The sequence below is a fragment of the Globicephala melas genome, chromosome 4, assembly GCF_963455315.2.
Source record: "Globicephala melas chromosome 4, mGloMel1.2, whole genome shotgun sequence".
NCBI classification, from domain to species: Eukaryota; Metazoa; Chordata; class Mammalia; order Artiodactyla; family Delphinidae; genus Globicephala; species Globicephala melas.
In genome coordinates, this window is record NC_083317.1 from 56064260 (window position 1) to 56084625 (window position 20366).

General features: G+C 41.7%; 1 pseudogene; it reads right to left on the reverse strand.

The window, feature by feature from the left end:
• Positions 1-788: 788 nt before the first annotated feature.
• The window catches only part of LOC115842166 (inosine-5'-monophosphate dehydrogenase 1-like), a 184371-nt pseudogene continuing 164793 nt past the window's right edge, over positions 789-20366 (reverse strand).

The following is a 20366-nucleotide window of genomic DNA, read 5'->3' on the forward strand; positions in this document are numbered from 1 at the left end:
CTATACTGTACTGTATTTAGTGATACCATAGGTTTATGTCATCTGTTTACAAGATGAATCATCTGTTAGTACCTACCTCATTATTATTTTTTTTTGTGGAGGCATTGAAACCTCTTGATTTATTCAGATTATTTAACATACAGTGATGCAACTGTGACCCCAAAGTGTGCAAGTTAAAGCCTTAAACTGCAGCTGAGAGGAGAGGACAGGAACGGTGCACCTGGGCACGGGGGTGAATCAGGGCCAGGGGTGGGGCGGCCTGAGGAGCAGGGCCTGGATAGTCCAGGGCCAGGGGAAGGGGGCAGAGACCTTCCTCTGGCCTAGGTCAGGAGCCCAGAAGTGCCACATGGCTGAGGGGGCAGCAGCCCAGGAAGGGGCCAGAGGCAGGGCCAGGAGAGCACCATTTCTGGGGTGGGGCTAGGGAGGGAGGTGCCCGATAGGAGAAGCCGGGGGGACCACCTGTCCCAGGGGTGGGAGCCGGGCTGGAGCAGGCTGCAATGAGAAAGACCTGAGGCAGGCGCAGGGCTTGAGAGCCCAGGCTGGCTGGGCTCAGGGGAACTGAAGAAGGAGGAACCTGGGGGGGCTCCCAGGGCAGCCCGGCCTGGGAGCAGTCCTGAACCTGTGGCGGAAGCCCAGAGAGGGGCCACAGAGCCTCAGGGCCTCCCCTCCTCTCTCCCTGGATAGGAGCTGAGGAACCAGTAGTGCAAATCTGTGGACGACTCAGTTATGGAGGGAGGCTGTGCCCAAAGAGGGACCCTGGGACACAAAGCCTCTGCCACCTTGGCCTCCACCACCGTCCTCAGTACAGCCTCTTCTCATAAGAGTGCAGGCCGTGGACACCACCCTTCATCTGAGCTGACATGGTCTGCTTCTCAAACTTGAGCTCTCCTGAGTACATGGACCTCAGGACAGACAGGCTACGGGCACCAAAATCGTGGCAGCCGTGCTGGATCCCACTGTGAGGTCGGGCACGAACTTCTGAATGGAGCCTTTGTCCTGGATGGAGCGCGCGACGCCCTGCATGACCTTCACCTTATCTCCCTTGCTGAAGTAGCGCTTCTGGCTGCTGCTGCTCTTCTCCATGGCGTCCAGCGAGCTCATGCCCCGGTACTTCTTGAGCCTCACACCATCCGAGAAGAAGTACTCTCCAGGGGCCTCCATGGTTGTGGCGAGCAGCAAGCCCATCATCACTGTGGAAGCTCCAGGGGCCAGGGCCTTGACCACATGCCCCACGGTCTGGATGCCACCATCGGCTATGACTGGCACCCCGAAGCGCCGGGTGTACTCAGCCGCTTGTACGTGGCAGTGCCCTGGGGCCGACGACAGGCCATCACTTCTTCTTGGGTGATGCAGATGGAGCCACAGCCCACGCCCACACGCAGCCTGTCCACACCAGCGTCAATCAGGTTCTTGGCCTGAGCTGCTGTCACATTTCCCCCAGTCACCTGGAGGTGGGGATACTTCTGCTTGATGTGGTGCACCATGGTGATCTGATACACAGAGTCCCCTTGGGATGAGTTCAGCACTATGACGTTGGCACTCGCCTGGGTGAGCAGGTCCAGGTGGTATTTGTCATCCTCATGGGTACCCATGGCCGCCCCACACAGCAGCTGCTTGTGGGAATCCTTGGAGGCCAGAGGGTAATCCTGGTTCTTCTTCAGGTCAGTGCGGGCAATGATGGCCACTAGCTCGTCTTGATCATTAACAATGGGCAGCTTCCTTCTCTTGCTGTGCTGCAGGATCTCATTTGCCTCTTTCAGTGTCATACCCACTAGAGCCACCACCAGCTCATTCCACGGTGTCATCACCTCACTGAGGAGGGTGTGTGGTCCTTCTCGGTGAGGGAGTCGATGTCTTGGGAGGTGACGACGCCCACCAGCTTGCTGGTGCCCGTCTCAGTGATGGGGATGCCGGAGAAGCCATGCTGGATCTTGGCCTCCAGCGCCTTGCCTACGGTGTGTGAGGGTCTCAGCACCACAGGGTCCGTGAAGAAGCCCTGTTCAAACTCCTTGACCTTCCGACCTCGTTGGCCTGGAACTCTGGAGTGCAGTTTCGGTGAATGAAACCGATACCGCCCATCAGAGCCATTGCGATGGCCACGTCAGCCTCTGTCACAGTGTCCAGGGGGGAGGTCATGAGAGGCGTCTTCAGCATGATCTTCCAAGTCAGGGCTCAAATCAGGTCCACCTCATCAGCTGTGAAGTCTATGAATCCTCAGAGAATCAGTAAATCTCTGTGAAGAGAGGAAAGTGAATGTAACTGGGTGAGGAGGGGTCCCTGAAAAGGGAAGGGCCTGCCACGCCCGGGGAAGCATCACAGCCGGTGGGGAGAGGAGCAGAGCCTCTGAGCCCCGTGCCATGTCAGGACTGAACCACCCTCATGCCCCCTGCTAGCACCTTGTCGACTTTAGCCCCCATTATTGTCTTAAATGATACAAAAAACTGTAGATGTTATATGTACTACTAATGCTAGACATCAGAAATGAAATAAATTGGTATTCCCTGGTGGTCGAGTGGTCAGGACTCCGAGCTTCCACTGCAAGGGGCACTTTTTTGATCCCTGGTCGGAGAACTAAGATTAGGCATGCTGTGTGGCAGGACCAAAAAAAAACAATGAAAAAAAAAATAATGTGAAAAAGAAATTCATATTTATTTACAGGTATAATGATTCTTGCATTGATAACGAAGAAGCAGCTATATGATTGCTTTATGGTAGCCTAGTAATTTACACAGTTGCTTCATTGTAGCATAGCACATACACTAATGAATTAATAATCTGTAAGGGTTTATGTGCATAAGTTTTGATAAATTTTAACTTTTTAATAATGGATATGTGTATATTTTATGGCAGTAAATGATAAAATTGGCTAGTTCCTACATATATTTTATGCATTTGTGACATACTTAATTCTTTCTTAATTTTTTGATATTTTAGGCTATATAGTTTGTCTATGAATTTTTTTCAAATTGTCTCAAATCTCCAAGAAATTTTCCAATATATTTATTGAAAAAAATCTGTATATAAGTAGACCCATGCAGTTCAAACCTGGGTTGTTCAAGGTTCAGCTGTATTTGTGAGGAAGTGAGATTTATCAGAAACAAAGTTGATTTGCCTCCTCTAGATGCTGAGTTGATATGGAACGATTTAGCTCTGTGTGTGTGTGTGTGTGTGTGTGTGTGTGTGTGTGTGTGTGTGTGTATACACCATGTCTTATTTCTCTCATTTATAAAATTCTGGCTACTTTTATGTTTTAATGTAGCATGGTGTGGAAGAGGGCTGTACAATCGAATTTTCTATGATGATAGTAGCCACTAGGCTCCTGTGGCTATTGAACTGTGCCTAATGCAAAAGAGTAACAGAATTTTAAATTAAATTAAATGTTAATTAGTTTAAATCTGAATAGCCATCTGTGACTAATGGCTACTGTATTGGACAGTGCTGTTTTAGGCACTGACATACCAGCAATGCTCCCAATACAGTGAGAACTGCTAGGTTAACATGTATTGTAGGGGAATGGCTACTAAACACTGCTATTTCAGGTGTGAAACAGCAAAATTCTCTGCTCTCTTACCCCAAGATAAATATTACCTGTATCATTGATTTGATTAGTATCATGTGTTGTATCAACTCTTTCATTTTCTGTCTTTTCTCCGTAAGAATGGCTAGCCTTGACTTCACTGTATTTCTTCTTCATTTAGCACATGTTTATTGAGCACCTGTTATGTCTCGGTGCTGGGTGTGCAACGGTGAATAAGAATGATCAGGTCCCTGTTCCCACAGGGAAGGGTTAGCTTGTCTACTCCCTAATCTCAACCTTCCCCCTCCCCATGTCCCCAGCATCTGGGATAGTAACAACTGGACATACTGCTAAATGAACAAATAAAAGAATATTTCTGGATTATTCCTTTGAGATTCATTGTTTCTAGACTGTATGAGGAAGCTAATTGATCTTTTATGCTTCTACTGTCCTTTCGATTCTTCCTTTGTTCACTTTTCCCCTTCAGCCAATTGAGTGCTTTGGTAGGGCAGCCTTGTCCAAATTGAAGTGGCTGAAAATAAATAGAATTATCCTTCCATCATGCTATTTTTTCTTCTTTACCTCTTGGTCTTTTTTTCTTATTTTCCACATTAAATTTGAGATAAGAGTTGAGGAAGGGGACAGATGGCCAAGCAGAGGACTCATGGGCAGGGTTGTGAGGTGTACAACTCCAGTCCTTCTCTCTCTAATTTACTCTTTTCCCTTCAAGCCATGGATACATGACTGACTTTTCCCTTCATGTTCCTTCTATTAGAAGACTGTTTCCCAATATTCCCAGCACTTGCCTCTTTCTACTCTAAAAAATTGTCTCACTTTCCTTTGAAGGACAGGTCAACATAAAAGAAAACTAAAAGTCAACCTTGAGGTCATTCATTATAAAGTTTACATTCTTTTTTTTTTTTTTTTTTTTGCAGTACGCGGGCCTCTCACTGCTGTGGCCTCTCCTGTTGCGGAGCACAGGCTCCGGACGCGCAGGCTCAGCGGCCATGGCTCACCGGGCCCAGCCGCTCCGCGGCATGTGGGATCTTCCCGCACCGGGGCACGAACCTGTGTCCCCTGCATCGGCAGGCGGACTCTCAACCACTGTGCCACCAGGCAAGGCCCCTAAAGTTTACATTCTTGATTGACCTCATACTCTTAAAACATTCCTCTAATCAACTTAACATTTTTAGTAAATGCCCTATAGGAGTTTTCTTCTGTACTTTTTTGACTTTGTGGTGATTATCAATGTAGATATTTAACAAGATCTGCAGGAAATCTATATTTGTTCCAATAGGAGCACCTTTATTTTGTTTGGATGAACAGTTGTTCTGTGGTGGTCAAATATACTCAAAATAACTATACCATCAAAAGTCAATCTCAAAAAAAAAACCCAAAAAACAAAACAAAACAAAAAGAAGTCAATCTTGGGCTTCCCTGGTGGCGCAGTGGTTGAGAGTCTGCCTGCCGATGGAGGGGATACGGGTTCGTGCCCCGGTCTGGGAAGGTCCCACATGCCGCGGAGCGGCTAGGCCCGTGAGCCATGGCCGCTGAGCCTGCGCGTCCGGAGCCTGTGCTCCGCAACGGGAGAGGCCACAACAGTGAGGGGCCCTCAAACCCAAAAAAAAAAAAAAAAAAAGTCAATCTCGATTCCATTTAAAAATCAAATTTGAAACTGCAATCACATTTTTAATAACCTCACTCCAGAGGCTCTGTATTTTTTCGTGAGCGTGGAGATCTATCCAGGAGGTCGATCTCCTTACTGCATACCTGGTTTTGAATTGTTCGTAGGATTAGGAGGCCTTCAGTCATGTGCCAGAAAGCTAACTGCTTTCTTTCCTATTGCTTCTGTAACAAAGTATCCCAAACTCAGTGGCTTAAAGCAACACACATTTATTCTCTGTTCAGGAGGTCAGATGTCCAAAAATTAATCTTGGGCTAAAATCAAGGCATCAGGAGGCTTGCGTTCCTTCTGGATGCTCTTGGGGAGAATTGGTTTTATTGTCTTTTCTAGCTTCTAAAGGCTGACCACATTCCTTGGCTTGTGGCCCTGCATCAATCCTACCTCTGCCTCTGTTGTCATATCTCCTCTCTGATCCTGACCCTCCTGCCTTCCTCTTAAAAAGCCTTTGTGATTATGTTGGGCCCACATGCATAATCCAGGATAATCTCCCACTGTCAAGATGCTTAACTTAATCACATCTGAAAAATCACTTTTATCATGTAAAGCAACATATTCACAGGGATTAGGATGTGAGCATCCTTGGGAACTCATATTATGTTAACCATATCAACTCTAACTTAAAAAAAGAAAGGGCACATTTGCTGCAGAGCCTCATTTGTTCTTTTGACATGTCCCCATCCTTTTTTTTTTTTTTTTGTCCCCAACCTTTTGGGTAGCCATGACTCTGGATATCAGAGTTGTGTAAACGTTCTTTATTTTTTTTTTTAGTTTTTTTGGCTGCACCCCGTGGCTTGTGAGATGTTAGTTCCCCAACCAGAGATTGAACCTGGGCCTGGCAGTGAAAGTGCCGAGTCCTAACCACTGGACCACCAGAGAATTCCCAAGGTTCTTTAAATCATTAAGAGTGGCTGAAGGAACTGCAAACTTGGGTGCTAAGGTGCAAATTCAAACTAAGAAGGCTCTTGTTACTGATTTTCACCTTGTATTTAATGCAGACATTAGGAGAACATTTCTTTTGCTAAAGGACAGCTGCTTTTCCTTCTACAACTCCAAACTCTACATACTTCTTTTTAAATTTTTAAGGCTCAGCCTCATAGTCACTCAATCTCTTCCGATCCAAGTGGATGAAAGATACAGTGTCCCTTGTTTCCTTTCTCTCCCTCATCTTCCACATCCAATCTCTCAGAAATTTCTTTAATTTTTGCCTCCAAAATATGTATTGAATTTGGTCTATTCCTCCCATCCCTGCTGCCACCATCCTTGTCCAAGTGCCCATGATCTCTCAGCAGAGCTTCTAGAATAGTCTCCCAAAAGGCCTCTCTGCTTCCATAGTTGTCTATCTCCAATCCATTTCCAAAGAACAAGTATAGTGATTAAAAATTTAATATATGTATGTATGTGTACATATCTACATCTTTATATCTGGATGTGTGAATCTGGTTATGTCACTTTCCAACTTAAAACATTTTCCGAAGGTTTACTTTAGGGGAAAAAAAAAATCTGAATCCTTTATAATAAACTACAGACTCCCTGCTTACCTCTTCAACCTTATCTCCTCATTCCTTGACTACCATGTCCCTATCACCCTGGATATCTTTAATGTTTCAGAGATGCCCAGCTGTCATCCACACTGGGGACATCTATTTGTACAGATGACTCTCTTTTCCTGAAGCTCTTTTACTTCCCGTTTTCAATGACTAACTCCTTTCCATCCCTTCAGTTTCAGTTCAAGTGATACCTGATCAGCACCACTTTCTAATACTTTCATTTGTGTTAAGTCCCCACTTTTCTGTCACTGAAATTCCCCCCATAGAAATTTTTACAGTTTGAAAATTTATATTTATTTATTAGTTATCTTGACTATTCTTTCTCTTTCTCATTGGCTTGTAAACTCTGAGAGGAGGGCACCACGTTTATTTTATTCCCAGAATGACCAGTGCTTAGCATGGTGCCTTGAATATGATAATTATTCAAGAAATATTTGTTGAAAAAATGAATTAAATATAGAATAAATATTTGGGTAACTGGTAAAACATCTTTTTACGACTTTATTTTTGTGAGTTGAGAATCACAATGTTCAAGCAAGATGTGTTGCTAACTGGGAGAGTGAGAAACCAGTTTAAAGGTATACAATGTAGTTCAAGGTACTTTTTTTGCAGTACGCGGGCCTCTCACTGTTGTGGCCTCTCCCGTTGCGGAGCACAGGCTCCGGACGCGCAGGCTCAGCGGCCATGGCTCATGGGCCCAGCCGCTCCGCGGCATGTGGGATCTTCCCAGACCGGGGCACGAACCCGTGTCCCCTGCATCGGCAGGCAGACTCTCAACCACTGTGCCACCAGGGAAGCCCCAAGGTACTTTTAAATTAAATATTAAACGCCACAACTTGTTTCACTTTGGTAGAAAACAGGCCAAGGAGTAAGAGTGTGTTTATAATTAAAATAACACCAAAAATAGCATTTTGATTAAAATTTGAGAAAGTTAAGATCTAAGGTATAACCAAAATGAAAGATATTCAAAATTCTTATAAGAAAATAAAAACAAAGCAAATAAATAACATAAGCAAGTAAAAGAAACAAAAGCAAAACCAAAAGCTCTCTATTAACAAAGGAGGATGGTAGTGGGGTGGGGAGCATTTCTTTTTCTCTAAAATTGTCAACTACTGCAAAAAAGCATGTTTACTAAAACTTTTTCAGGGCTATGTTAAGGATTCAATAATATTGAAAAACAATGACAAATGTGCTTATTTTGCTTTGGTCTCCTGATTATTTTAGTAGGGGTGATTTTTAGGGTATTATAAGTTGTCTTCAGGGAGGCAGTTAGAGGCCTGGGTGCTACTGGTATATAATAGAAACAAATCCTTGTGTACGGAGGGAAAAACTTTACTATAGCTTAAGGTCAAACTAGAGCTGGAGTATAGATTGAAAAGCCCAGTTTATAACACCAAAAGTAGGGACTGTGTGCCATAATAATTGAACTTCTGACAAAATGAAAGTTACTTCAGGAGAGAAATATAGAGAAAGTTGACTTTATTCTTTAATAAATGTGAAACATAAAGCATATAAAAACTTAAATTCTGAGTATCATTTTAATGTTCAAAGACTATATAATATGTGTGTTTCTTCATGGAGTGTACATTTAATAGCTAAACATACTGAAATTCTTATGGAAATATTTATTTCTTACTAATTAAAAAATGCATTGGTCCATTGGTTTTATCCTATGGGTTCTTACTTTTTTTTTTTTATGGCATGAACTATCTTGGTGGCTCATTTTGTTTTGTTTTTTAACATCTTTGTTGGAGTATAATTGCTTTACAGTGGTGTGTTAGTTTCTGCATTATATCAAAGTGAATCAGCTATACATATACATATATCCCCATATCTCCTCCCTCTTGTGTCTCCCTCCCACCTTCCCTATCTGACCACTCTAGGTGGTCACAAAGCACTGAGCTGATCTCCCTGTGCTATGCAGCTGCTTCCCACTAGCTATCTATTTTACATTTGGCAGTGTATATATGTCCATGCCACTCTCTCACTTCGTCCCAGATTACCCTTCTACTCCCTGTGTCCTCAGGTCCATTCTGTATGTCTGCATCTTTATTACTGTCCTGCCCTTAGGTTCTTCAGAATGATTTTTTTTTAAATTTTAGAATTTAATTTACTTTTTTATACAGCAGGTTCTTATTAGTTATACATTTTACACACATCAGTGTATACATGTCAATCCCAATCTCCCAATTCATCACACCACCACCCCCCGCCACTTTCCCCCCTTGGTGTCGGTACGTTTGTTCTCTACATCTGTGTCTATATTTTTGCCCTGCAAACGGGTTCATCTGTACGATTTTTCTAGGTTCCACATACATGTGTTAATATACGATATTTGCTTTTCTCTTTCTGACTTACTTCACTCTGTATGACAGTCTCTAGGCCCATCCACGTCTCTACAAATGCCCCAGTTTCATTCCCTTTTATGTCTGGGTAATATTCCATTGTATATATGTGCCACATCTTCTATATCCATTCATCTGTCGATGGACATTTAGGTTGCTTCCATGTCCTGGCTATTGTAAATAGAGCTGCAGTGAACATTGTGGTACATGACTCTTTTTGAAATATGGAATTCTCAGGGTATATGCCCAGTAGTGGGATTGCTGGGTTGTATGGTAGTTCTATTTTTAGTTTTTCAAGGAACATCCATACTGTTCTCCATAGTGACTATATCAATTTACATTCCCGCCAATGTTACAAGAGGGTACCCTTTTCTCCACACCCTCTCCAGCATTTATCGTTTGTAGATTTTTTGATGGTGGCCATTCTGACTGGTGTGAGGTGATACCTCATTGTAATTTTGATTTGCATTTCTCTAATGATTAGTGATGTTTAGCATTCTTTCATGTGTTTGTTGACAATCTGTATATCGTCTTTGGAGAAAGGTCTATTTAGGTTAACTGCCAATTTTTGGGTTGGGTCGTTTGTTTGTTTGATATTGAGCTGCATGAGTTGCTTGTAAATTTTGGAGATTAATCCTTTGTCAGTTGCTTCATTTGCAAATACTTTCTGCCATTCTGAGGGTTGTCTTTTCATCTTGTTTATGGTTCCCTTTGCTGTGCAAAAGCTTTTAAGTTTCATTAGTTCCCATTTGCTTATATATATATTTTTATATCCATTTTTCTAGGAGGTGGGTCAAAAAGGATCTTACTGTGATTTATGTCATGGAGTGTTCTGCCTATGTTTTCCTCTAAGAGTTTGTTAGTGTCTGGTCTTACATTTAGGTCTTTAATCCATTTTGAGTTTATTTTTGTGTATGGTGTTAGGGAGTGTTCTAATTTCCTTCTTTTACATGTAGCTGTCCAGTTTCCCCAGGACCACTTATTGAATAGGCTGTCTTTTCTCCATTGTATATTCTCGCCTCCTGTATCAAAGATAAAGTGACCATATGTGCGTGGGTTTATCTCTGGGCTTTCTATCCTGTTCCATTGATCTGTATTTCTGTTTTTGGGACAGTACCATACTGTCTGGATTACTGTAGCCTTGCTTTGTAGTCTGAAGTCAGGGAGCTTGATTCCTCCAGCTCTGTTTTTCTTTCTCAAGATTGCTTTGGCTATTCAGGGTCTTTTGTGTTTCCACCCAAATTGTGAAATTTTGTGTTCTAGTTCTGTGAAAAATGCCATTGGTAGTTTGATAGGTATTGCATTGACTCTGTAGATTGCTGTGGGTAGTATAGTCATTTTCACAATGTTGATTTTTCCAATCCAAGAACATGGTATTTCTCTCCATCTGTTTGTATCGTCTTCAGTTTCTTTCATCAGTGTCTTATAATTTTCTGCATACAAGTCTTTTGTCTCCTTAGGTAGGTTTATTCCTAGGTATTTTATTCTTTTTGATGCAATGGAAAAAGGGAGTGTTTCCTTAATTTCTCTTTCAGAGTTTTCATCATTAGTGTATAGGAATGCAAGAGATTTCTGTGCATTACTTTTCTATCCTGCAACTTTACCAAATTCATTGATTAGCTCTAGTAGTTTTCTGGTAGCAATTTTAGGTTTCTCTATGTATTGTGTAATGTCATCTGCAAAAAGTGACAGCTTTACTTCTTCTTTTCCGATTTGGATTCCTTTTATTTCTTTTTCTTCTCTGATTGCTGTGGCTAAAACTTCCAAAGCAATGTTGAATAATAATGGTGAGAGAGGACAACCTTGTCTTTTTCCTGATCCTAGAGGAAATGATTTCAATTTTTCACCATTGAGAATGATTCTGGCTGTGGGTTTGTCATATATGGCCTTTATAATGTTGAGGTAAATTCCCTCTATGACTACTTTCCAGAGGGTTTTTACAATAATTGGGTGTTGAATTTTGTTGAAAGTTTTTTCTGCATCTGTTGAGATGATCATATGGTTTTTCTCCTTCAACTTGTTAATATGGTTTATGATATTGATTGTTTTGGGTATATTGAGGAATCCTTGCCTCCTGGGATAAACCCCACTTGATTATGGTGTATGATCCTTATAATGTGCTGTTGGATTCTGTTTGCTAGTATTTTGTTGAGGATTTTTGCATCTATGTTCATCAGTGATATTCGCCTGTAGTTTTCTTTCTTTGTGACACCTTTGTCTGGTTTTGGGATCTGGGTGTTGGTGGCCTCGTAGAATGAGTTTGGGAGTGTTCCTCCCTCTGTTATATTTTGGATGAGTTTTAGAAGGATAGGTGTTAGCTCTTCTCTAAATGTTTGATAGAATTCATCTGTAAAGCCATCTGGTCCTGGACTTTTGTTTGTTGGAAGATTTTTAATCACAGTTTCCATTTCAGTGCTTGTGATTGGTCTGTTTATATTTTCTATTTCTTCCTGGTTCAGTCTTGGAAGGTTGTGCTTTTCTAAGAATTTGTCCATTTCTTCCAGGTTGTCCATTTTATTGGCATATAGTTGCTTGTAGTAATCTCTCATGATCCTTTGTATTTCTGCAGTGTCAGTTGTCCCTTCTCCTTTTTCATTTCTAATGCTATTGATTTGATTTTTCTTCCTTTTTTTCTTGATGAGTCTGGCTAATGGTTTATCAATTTTGTTTATCTTCTCTAAGATCCAGGTTTCAGTTTTATTGACCTTTGCTATCATTTCCTTCATTTCTTTTTCATTTATTTCTGTTCTGATCTTTATGATTTCTTTCCTTCTGCTAACTTTGGGTTTTTTTTTCTTGTTTCTCTAATTGCTTTAGATGTAAAGTTAGGTTGTTTATTTGAGATATTTCTTGTTCCTTGAGGTAGGATTGTATTGCTATAATCTTCCATCTTAGAACTGCTTTTGTTGCATCTCATATGTTTTGGGTCATCATGTTTTCGTTGTCTTTTGTTTCTAGGTATTTTTTGATTTCCTCTTTGATTTCTTCAGTGATCTCTTGGTTATTTAGTAGTGTATTGTTTAGCCTCCATGTGTTTGTATTTTTTACAGATTTTTTCCTGTAAGTGTTATCTTGTCTTTAAGCTTTGTGGTCGGAAAAGATACTTGATTGGGACATCCCTGTTGACCCAGTGGTTAAGAATCTGCCTGCCAATGCAGGGGGCATGGTTTCAATCCCTGGTCTGGGAAGATCCCACATGCCACAGAGAAACTAAGCCCTTGCACCACAACTACTTAGCCTGCGTGATGCAACTACTGAAGCCCATGAACCTAGAGCCCATGCTCCACACCAAGAGAAGCCACTTCAGTGAGTAGCCTGCGCACCACAACGAAGAGTAGCCTCTGCTATCCACAACCAGAGAAAACCCATGCACGTCAATGAAGAACCAATGTAGGCAAAAATAAATAAATAAATTTATTAAAAAAAAAAATATATATATATACTTGATACAATTTCAACTTTCTTAATTTTACCAAGGCTTGATTTGTGACCCAAGATATGATCTGTCCTGGAGAATGTTCCATGAGCACCTGAGAAGAATGTGTATTCTACTGTTTTTGGTAGGAATATCCTATAAATATCAATTAAGTCCATCTTGTTTAATGTGTCATTTAAAGCTTGTGTTTCCTTATTTATTTTCATTTTGGATGATCTGTCCATTGGTGAAAGTGGGGTGTTAAAGTCCCCTATTAAGATTGTGTTACTGTCGATTTCCCCTTGTATGGTTGTCAGTATTTGCCTTATGTTATTGAGGTGCTCCTATGTTGGGTGCATAAATATTTACAATTGTTTTATCTTCTTCTTGGATCGATCCCTTGATCATTATGTAGTGTCCTTCTTTTTCTCTTCTAATAGTCTTTATTTTAAAGTCTATTTTGTCTTATATGAGAATTGCTACTCTAGCTGTGTTTTGATTTCCATTTGCATGGAATATCTTTTTCCATCACCTCACTTTCAGTTTGTATGTGTCCCTAGGTCTGAAGTGGGCCTCTTGTAGACAGCATATATATGGGTCTTGTTTTTGTATCCATTCAGCCAGTCTGTGTCTTTTGGGTGAAGCATTTAATCCATTTACATTTAAGGTAGTTATCAATATGTATGTTCCTTTTACCATTTTCTTAATTGTTTTGGGTTTTATTTATTGTAGGTGTTTTACTTCTCTTGTTATTGTAGGTCTTTGGGTTTGTTATTGTAAGTCTTGTAGGCCTAGAGAAATTCCTTTAGCCTTTGTTGTAAAGCTGGTTTGATGATGTTTAATTCTCTTAGCTTTCACTTGTCTGTAAAGGTTTTAATTTCTCCTTCGAATCTGAATGAGATCCTTGCTGGGTAGAGTAATCTTGGTTGTAGGTTTTCCCCTTTTATCACTTTAAATATGTCCTGCCACTGCCTTCTGGCTTGCAGAGCTTCTGTTGAAAGATCAGCTGTTTACCTTATGGGGATTCCCTTGTATGTTATTTGTTGTTTTCCCTGGCTGCTTTTAATATATTTTCTTTGTATTTAATTTTTGATAGTTTGAATAATATGGGTCTTGGTGTGTCTCTCCTTGGATTTATCCTGTATGGGACTCTGTGCGCTTCCTGGACTTGATTGACTATTTCCTTTCCCATATTAGGGAAGTTTTCAACTATAATCTCTTCAAATATTTTCTCAGTCCCTTTCTTTTTCTCTTCTTCTTCTGGGACCCCTATAATTCGAATGTTGGTACGTTTATTGTTGTCCAGAAGTCTCTGAGACTGTCCTCAATTCTTTTCATTATTTTTTCTTTATTCTGCTCTGTGGTAGTTATTTCCACTATTTTATCTTACAGGTCACTTATCCGTTCTTCTGCCTCAGTTATTCTGCTATTGATTTCTTCTAGAGAATTTTTAATTTCTTTCATTGTGTTGTTCATCATTGTCTGTTTGCTCTTTAGTTCTTCTAGGTCCTTGTTAAACGTTTCTTCTGTTTTGTCCATTCTATTTCCAAGATTTTGGATCAACTGTACTATCATTATTCTGAATTCTTTCTCAGGTAGGCTGCCTATTTCTTCTTCATTTGTTTGGTCTGGTGGGTTTTTACCTTGATCCTTCATCTGTAGTGTGTTTCTCTGTCTTCTCATTTTGCTTAACTTACTGTGTTTGGGGTTTCCTTTTTGCAGGCTGCAGGTTCATAGTTCCCGTTCTTTTTGGTGTCTGCCCCCACTGGGTAAGGTTGGTTCAGTGTGTTGTGTAGGCTTCCTGGTGGAGGGGACTGGTGCCTCTGTTCTGGTGTATGAGCCTGGATCTTGTCTTTGTGGTGGGCAAGACCATGTCCGGTGGTGTGTTTTGGGGGTCTGTGACCTTATTATGCTTTAGGCAGCCTCTCTGCTAATGGGTGGGGTTGTGTTCCTGTCTTGCTAGTTGTTTGGCATAGGGTGTCGAGCACTGTATCTTGCTGGTTGTTGAGTGGAGCTGGGTCTTTGCGTTGCAATGGAAATCTCTGGGAGAACTTTTGCCGTTTGATATTATGTGGAACCAGGAGGTCTCCGGTGGACCAGTGTCCTGAACTCAGCTCTCCCACCTCAGAGGCACATGTGTGACACCCAGCTGGAGCACCAAGACCCTGCCAGCCACATGGCTCAGAAGAAAAGGGAGAAAAAAAAAAGACCGAAAAAAATAATAAAATAAAGTTATTAAAATAATAAATATGTATATTATTAAAAAAATTTAAAAGTCATAAAAAAGAGAAAGAAAGAAAGAAGAGAGCTACCAAACCAATAAACAAATCCACCAATGATAACAAGTGCTAAAAACTATGCTAAAATAAAAAACCAAAAAAACAGACAGAACTCTAGGACAAATGGTAAAAGCAAAGCTATACAGACAAAATCACACACTCACAAAAAGAGAAAAATGAAAAAATATATATATATTAAAAAAAGGAAGAGGGTAACCAAATCAATAAACAAATCTACCAATGATAATAAACTGTAAACACTAAACTAAGATAACCAAAAACCAGAAACAAATTAGATGCAGAAAGCAAACCCCAAGTCTACAGTTCCTCCAAAGCCCACCGCCTCAGTTTTGGGATGATTCATTGTCTTTTCAGGTATTCCAGAGATGCAGGGTACGTCAAGTGTCAAGTTGATTGTGGAGATTTAATCTGCTGCTCCTGAGGCTGCTGGGAGAGATTTCCCTTTCTCTTCTTTGTTAGCACAGCTCCTGGGGTTCAGCTTTGGATTTGGCCCTGCGTCTGCATGTAGGTCGCCTGAGGGTATCTGTTCTTCTCTCAGACAGGACGGGGTTAAAGTAGCAGCTGGGCTTCCCTGGTTGCGCAGTGGTTGAGAGTCCGCCTGCTGATGCAGTGGATGCGGGTTTGTGCCCTGGTCTGGGAAGATCCCACATGCCGCGGAGCGGCTAGGCCCGTGAGCCATGGCCGCTGAGCTTGCGCATCCGGAGCCTGTGCTCCACAACGGGAGAAAGTAGCAGCTGATTAGGGGGCTCTGGCTCACTCAGGCCGGGGGAGGGAGCGGTTTGGAATGCGGGGCAAGCCAGCTGCTGTAGAGGCCGGCATGACGTTGCACCAGCCTGAGGAGCACCGTGTGTTCTCCTGGGGAAGTTGTCCCTGGATCACAGGACCCTTGCAGTGGCGGGCTGCACAGGCTCCCAGGAGGGGAGGTGTGGATAGTGACCTGTGCTTGAACACAGGTTTCTTGGTGGCTGCAGCAGCAGCCTTAATGTCTCATGCCTGTCTCTGGTGTCCGCACTGATAGCCGTGGCTCACGCCTATCCCTGGATCTCCTTTAAGCGTTGCTATTAATCCCCTCTCCTTGCGCACCCTGAATCAATGGTCTCTTGCCTCTTCTGCAGGTCCAGACCTTCTCCCGGACTCCCTCCTGGCTAGCTGTGGTGCACTAGCCCCCTTCAGGCTGTGTTCACACAGCCAACCCCAGTCTTCTCCCTGGGATCTGACCTCCGAAGCCAGAGCCTCAGCTCTCAGACCCCGTCCGTCCTGGTGGGTGAGTAGACAAGCCTCTCGGGCTGGTGAGTGCTGGTCGTCACTGATCATCTGTGCAGGAATCTCTCAGCTTTGCCCTCTGCACCCCTGTTGCTGTGCTCTCTTCCGTGGCTCCGAAGCTTCTCCCCTGCCACACCCCATGTCTGCCAGTGAAGGGGCTTCCTAGTGTGTGGGAACTTTTCCTCCTTCACAGCTCCCTCCCAGAGGGGCAGATCCTGTCCCTGTTCTTTTGTCTCTGTTTTTTCTTTCTTCTTTTGCCCTACCCAGATACGTGGTGTTTTTCTGCCTTTTGGGCTGTTTGATTTCTTCTGCCAGCGCTCAGTAGGTGTTCTGTAGTAGTTGTTCCACATGTAGATGTATTTCTGCTGTATTTGTGGGGAGGAAGGTGGTCTCCACATCTTACTCCTCTGCCATCTTGAAGGTCTGCCAGTTCTCACACTTTTAATTAAACTATTTTTGATATATTTGAATTAACAATAGTACAATGAACATCAAAGAAATGAATAACTCTGAATCAGTAGGTAAAGAAAGAGGCAACAAGTTCAATATTCCGGTTTCTTCAACAGAGTGATTTTTTTCTTTCTCTGCGGGGATTTTCTAAAGACAGAGTATTAATGGGCTGCAGGCTAATTGTTGGGAAATACTCTTGTTGCATAGCTGCAAAGATCAGAGACCCGAGTGTAAATAGGCCTGGGTTCATTATGCTGCTGGGGGGCAGTGGCAGGTTCTGAGAGAGGACACTAATGCCTTCAAGGAGATGTTCTTATCAGAGTAGTGGGACCTGGGTCTACAGTCAGGCCAAGAGGCTGCATTAATTCTATACAAGGTCCTATACAAGATCAGCTACTGAATGAAGAAGAAATAAATACAGTGAGAATTTAAAAGAGGGCCTAAGGGAATATTCTTTCAAATAGGTGCTGTGACTTCCAAAGAAATCTTAAAATCTGATGAAGACTGATTTTTTTTTCCTTGCATGTTTGTATGGCTTTAAACTTTCTATAACTTTGGATAAGTGAAATCAAGCTAGGCAGCAGACCTTGTAGTTTTGATATGAAATGAAGAATTCTCATTCACTACATTTGACTAAGAGCTCAGTCCATTGCAATTACATGTAAAACTTGCAATGAGCTTAAGTCCCAGGCCTTCCTTTCACTAGCCTAGGAATCTTGGACTAATCACTTTACCTCTCTTGGCTGCAGTTTCCTCATATGCAAAATGGAGTAATGGAGTAGGGGAGAAGAAAGCAAATTTTGATCTAGAGAATAAACTAAGTATTTTAGAGCTCTAAAACCCTGTGACTGTGTAAACAGAAAACAGAACTGCTCCTTGCATCAATTCTTAGTTGAAGTAGCTGTTATTTCCTGTTGTAAAATTGGGACGGTGTCTAGTTGCACTGTAGGTGTTAGCATCTATGTAATGTACGTCAGTCTTCATACAGCATCTAGCATATAGTACATGCTAAAAAATTATGGTTATGATTATTACTCACATTTTATTATCATTACCAATGTGGGGAAATTTTGCATCTTCAGAGGACTATAAAAAATATTTGTACTTGGCAAATTATGTAGCAGAGAACTTGTGCTTTGTGAAAGAAATTTCCATTATAAATAAAATACTCAGACACATTTCTCCAAGGTTCATTTGGGGAAATATTCACAAGACCCTCTCACACAAACATACAGATATCCAACAAGCCCATAAAAATATACTAAATCAAATTTTAGAAAAAGCATATTTAATCTGTATCTATCTATCTGTATACCCATAAGTACATGCACAATATATGCAGCATCCGCACTACACATATTGTCTCTATTGGGGTTTGCAATCTATCAGCCAAATCTAGTCTCCACCTATTTTTGTAAATAAAGTTTTATTGCAACACAACCAAGCTCCTTTGCTTATGTTTTATCTATGGTTGCCTTTGCACAACAGTAGCCGAGTTGAGTAGGTGCCATGAAGAATGCGTAGCCCTCAAATCCTAAACTAGTTACGATCTGGCTCTTTACAGAAAAGTTTGCTGATCACTGATATACTATATGTATATATACATGTATGCATATATGTCTGTGTATCATATCTATACATGTATAAAGATATATAAATATATAGATTCATATTTAAATAAACATACATATTTTAACAACAGTACTTATATGCACATACATACAGAGAGGGAGAAAAGGCAATAATTAGCATTTATTTATCATTTACCTGGTGCCAAGAATTTTTCATGTTTAAGGTTATGTAATTCTCATAACATATTTATGAGATAGTTAAAATTATATATTTTTGTAGAGAGAGGAAACTGAGGTTCAGGGAGATGAAGTGACGTATCGAAGATTATGCAGCCAGTAAATAGCAGAGTGGTGACTTAAACTCATGCAGTGTGACCTAAAGATCCAGGTTGCTTAGACCAAATGATGGTGCAGCTTCATACAGGCCCTTACTGCATGAAGTCGCATGTGGAAAGGGGGCCATGGGATTTAAAGCTTCTTAGCCACAAGTATGACTTACGGTGGAGGAGGGGGTGTTTTGCTGTCCAAGTCATTCAGAAAGGTGTGTGTGTGTGTTCTGGGGAGTGTGCTGTGATCACTCAGAACTCCTGGAAAGTCACCTTTTGTTTGCTTTAAAAGGAAGGTAGGGCTTCCCTGGTGGCACAGTGTGAGAGCCTGCCTGCCAAAGCAGGAGACACCGTTTCAAACCCTGGTCCGGGAAGATCCCACATGCCACGAAGCAGCTGGGCCTATGCACCACAGCTGCTGAGCCCGCGCTCTGGAGCCCACAAGCCACAACTACTGAGCCCTGTGTGCTACAACTACTGAAGCCCACATGCCTAGGGCCCGTGCTCCGCAACAAGAGAAGCCACCGCAATGAGAAGCCCGTGCACCGCACGAAGAGTAGCCCCTGCTCGCCGCAACTAGAGAAAGCCCATGCGTAGCAATGAAGACCCAGTGCAGCCAAAAATAAATAAGTAAATTAATTAATTTAAAAAAAAGGGAAGGTACATTTCAAGCTTCTCTGTGGTTGGTGTGAGTTTGCTCCAGCACATAAACATGTAAGCATCTGTGATCACATGGAAACTGTTAGTTTATTAAGGTGACACTGAAAGTGGCAGGAAGCTAATGACTTTTTATAAGAATTATAGGCAATTCTGCCCAGTTACGTTCTTATATTTTGAAAATAATTTTTAGAATTTCTGCCACCATGTAACGTTAACTATGTGTCACCTTTTCAGTAATTTATACGATGAGCAGAAGTTTACAAATTGAACATTTTACTGAGTCTGTCCGAAGGACAAACTTTTGATAGAATCTGCTTTTATATTCCAAAATTTGTAGTTAGCCATGGGCACATGGCTCTTTCAAAGTTCTATCACTAGACTCATAAACATTGCATCAGAGAAGAAAAAATTTTGAGCATTTGTATTTACAATGAAATATCTAAGTAAGAGTTTAAAATGAACTAGTATTTTATTAACAGTGCTAAGAGATACTAGATTTGTGCATATTAGTCTGCGTAGGGATAATTACTTTTTATAAGTCCCAGTCAGTGGCCCTAGTTTTGGTGCACATATTTGTAAACCTGGTGTCTTCTTTTGTGCAGCCTATAGTATAAATAATTTAAAAAACTCTGAACCAGGTCAACTCTGTGAGTGTCTCATGGTTTAGTGCCCCTTAATTATCAAGATCAATCAATAAGTATATATCTTATAGCTATAATTGCAACTTAAAAGCATGATAACAGCTTTATTACAAATGCAATTAGAGAATTGAGGAGATTGGAGCTTACAAACATCTCTTTCATGGATCTTGAGATTTAAGCTAATTCTTAGTATGAATTATACTCAGTGTGTGGGTGCTTAAACACATTCATATTCTTGCGGTTGGTAAAAAATTACCAATAAAATGGTATATTTAAAAAACGTGTGAGTTTTTACTTCAGTGTGCAAAAACAAATATAGGTCGTTCCTTGGATCCGCCTTTTTCAGGAAGTTCACTGGGACTTTGTATGTGTGGAGACAGCATCCAGCCAAAAGCAAAATTGTCTTTGAAGCTCATGTTGGGAATCTTTTTTTATTTTTTTTGCGGTACGCGGGCCTCTCTGTTGCAGCCTCTCCCATTGCGGAGCACAGGCTCCGGACGCGCAGGCTCAGCGGCCATGGCTCACGGGCCCAGCCGCTCCGCGGCATGTGGGATCTTCCCGGACCGGGGCACGAACCCGTGTCCCCTATATCGGCAGGCGGACTCTCAACCACTGCGCCACCAGGGAAGCCCTGTTGGGAATCTTAA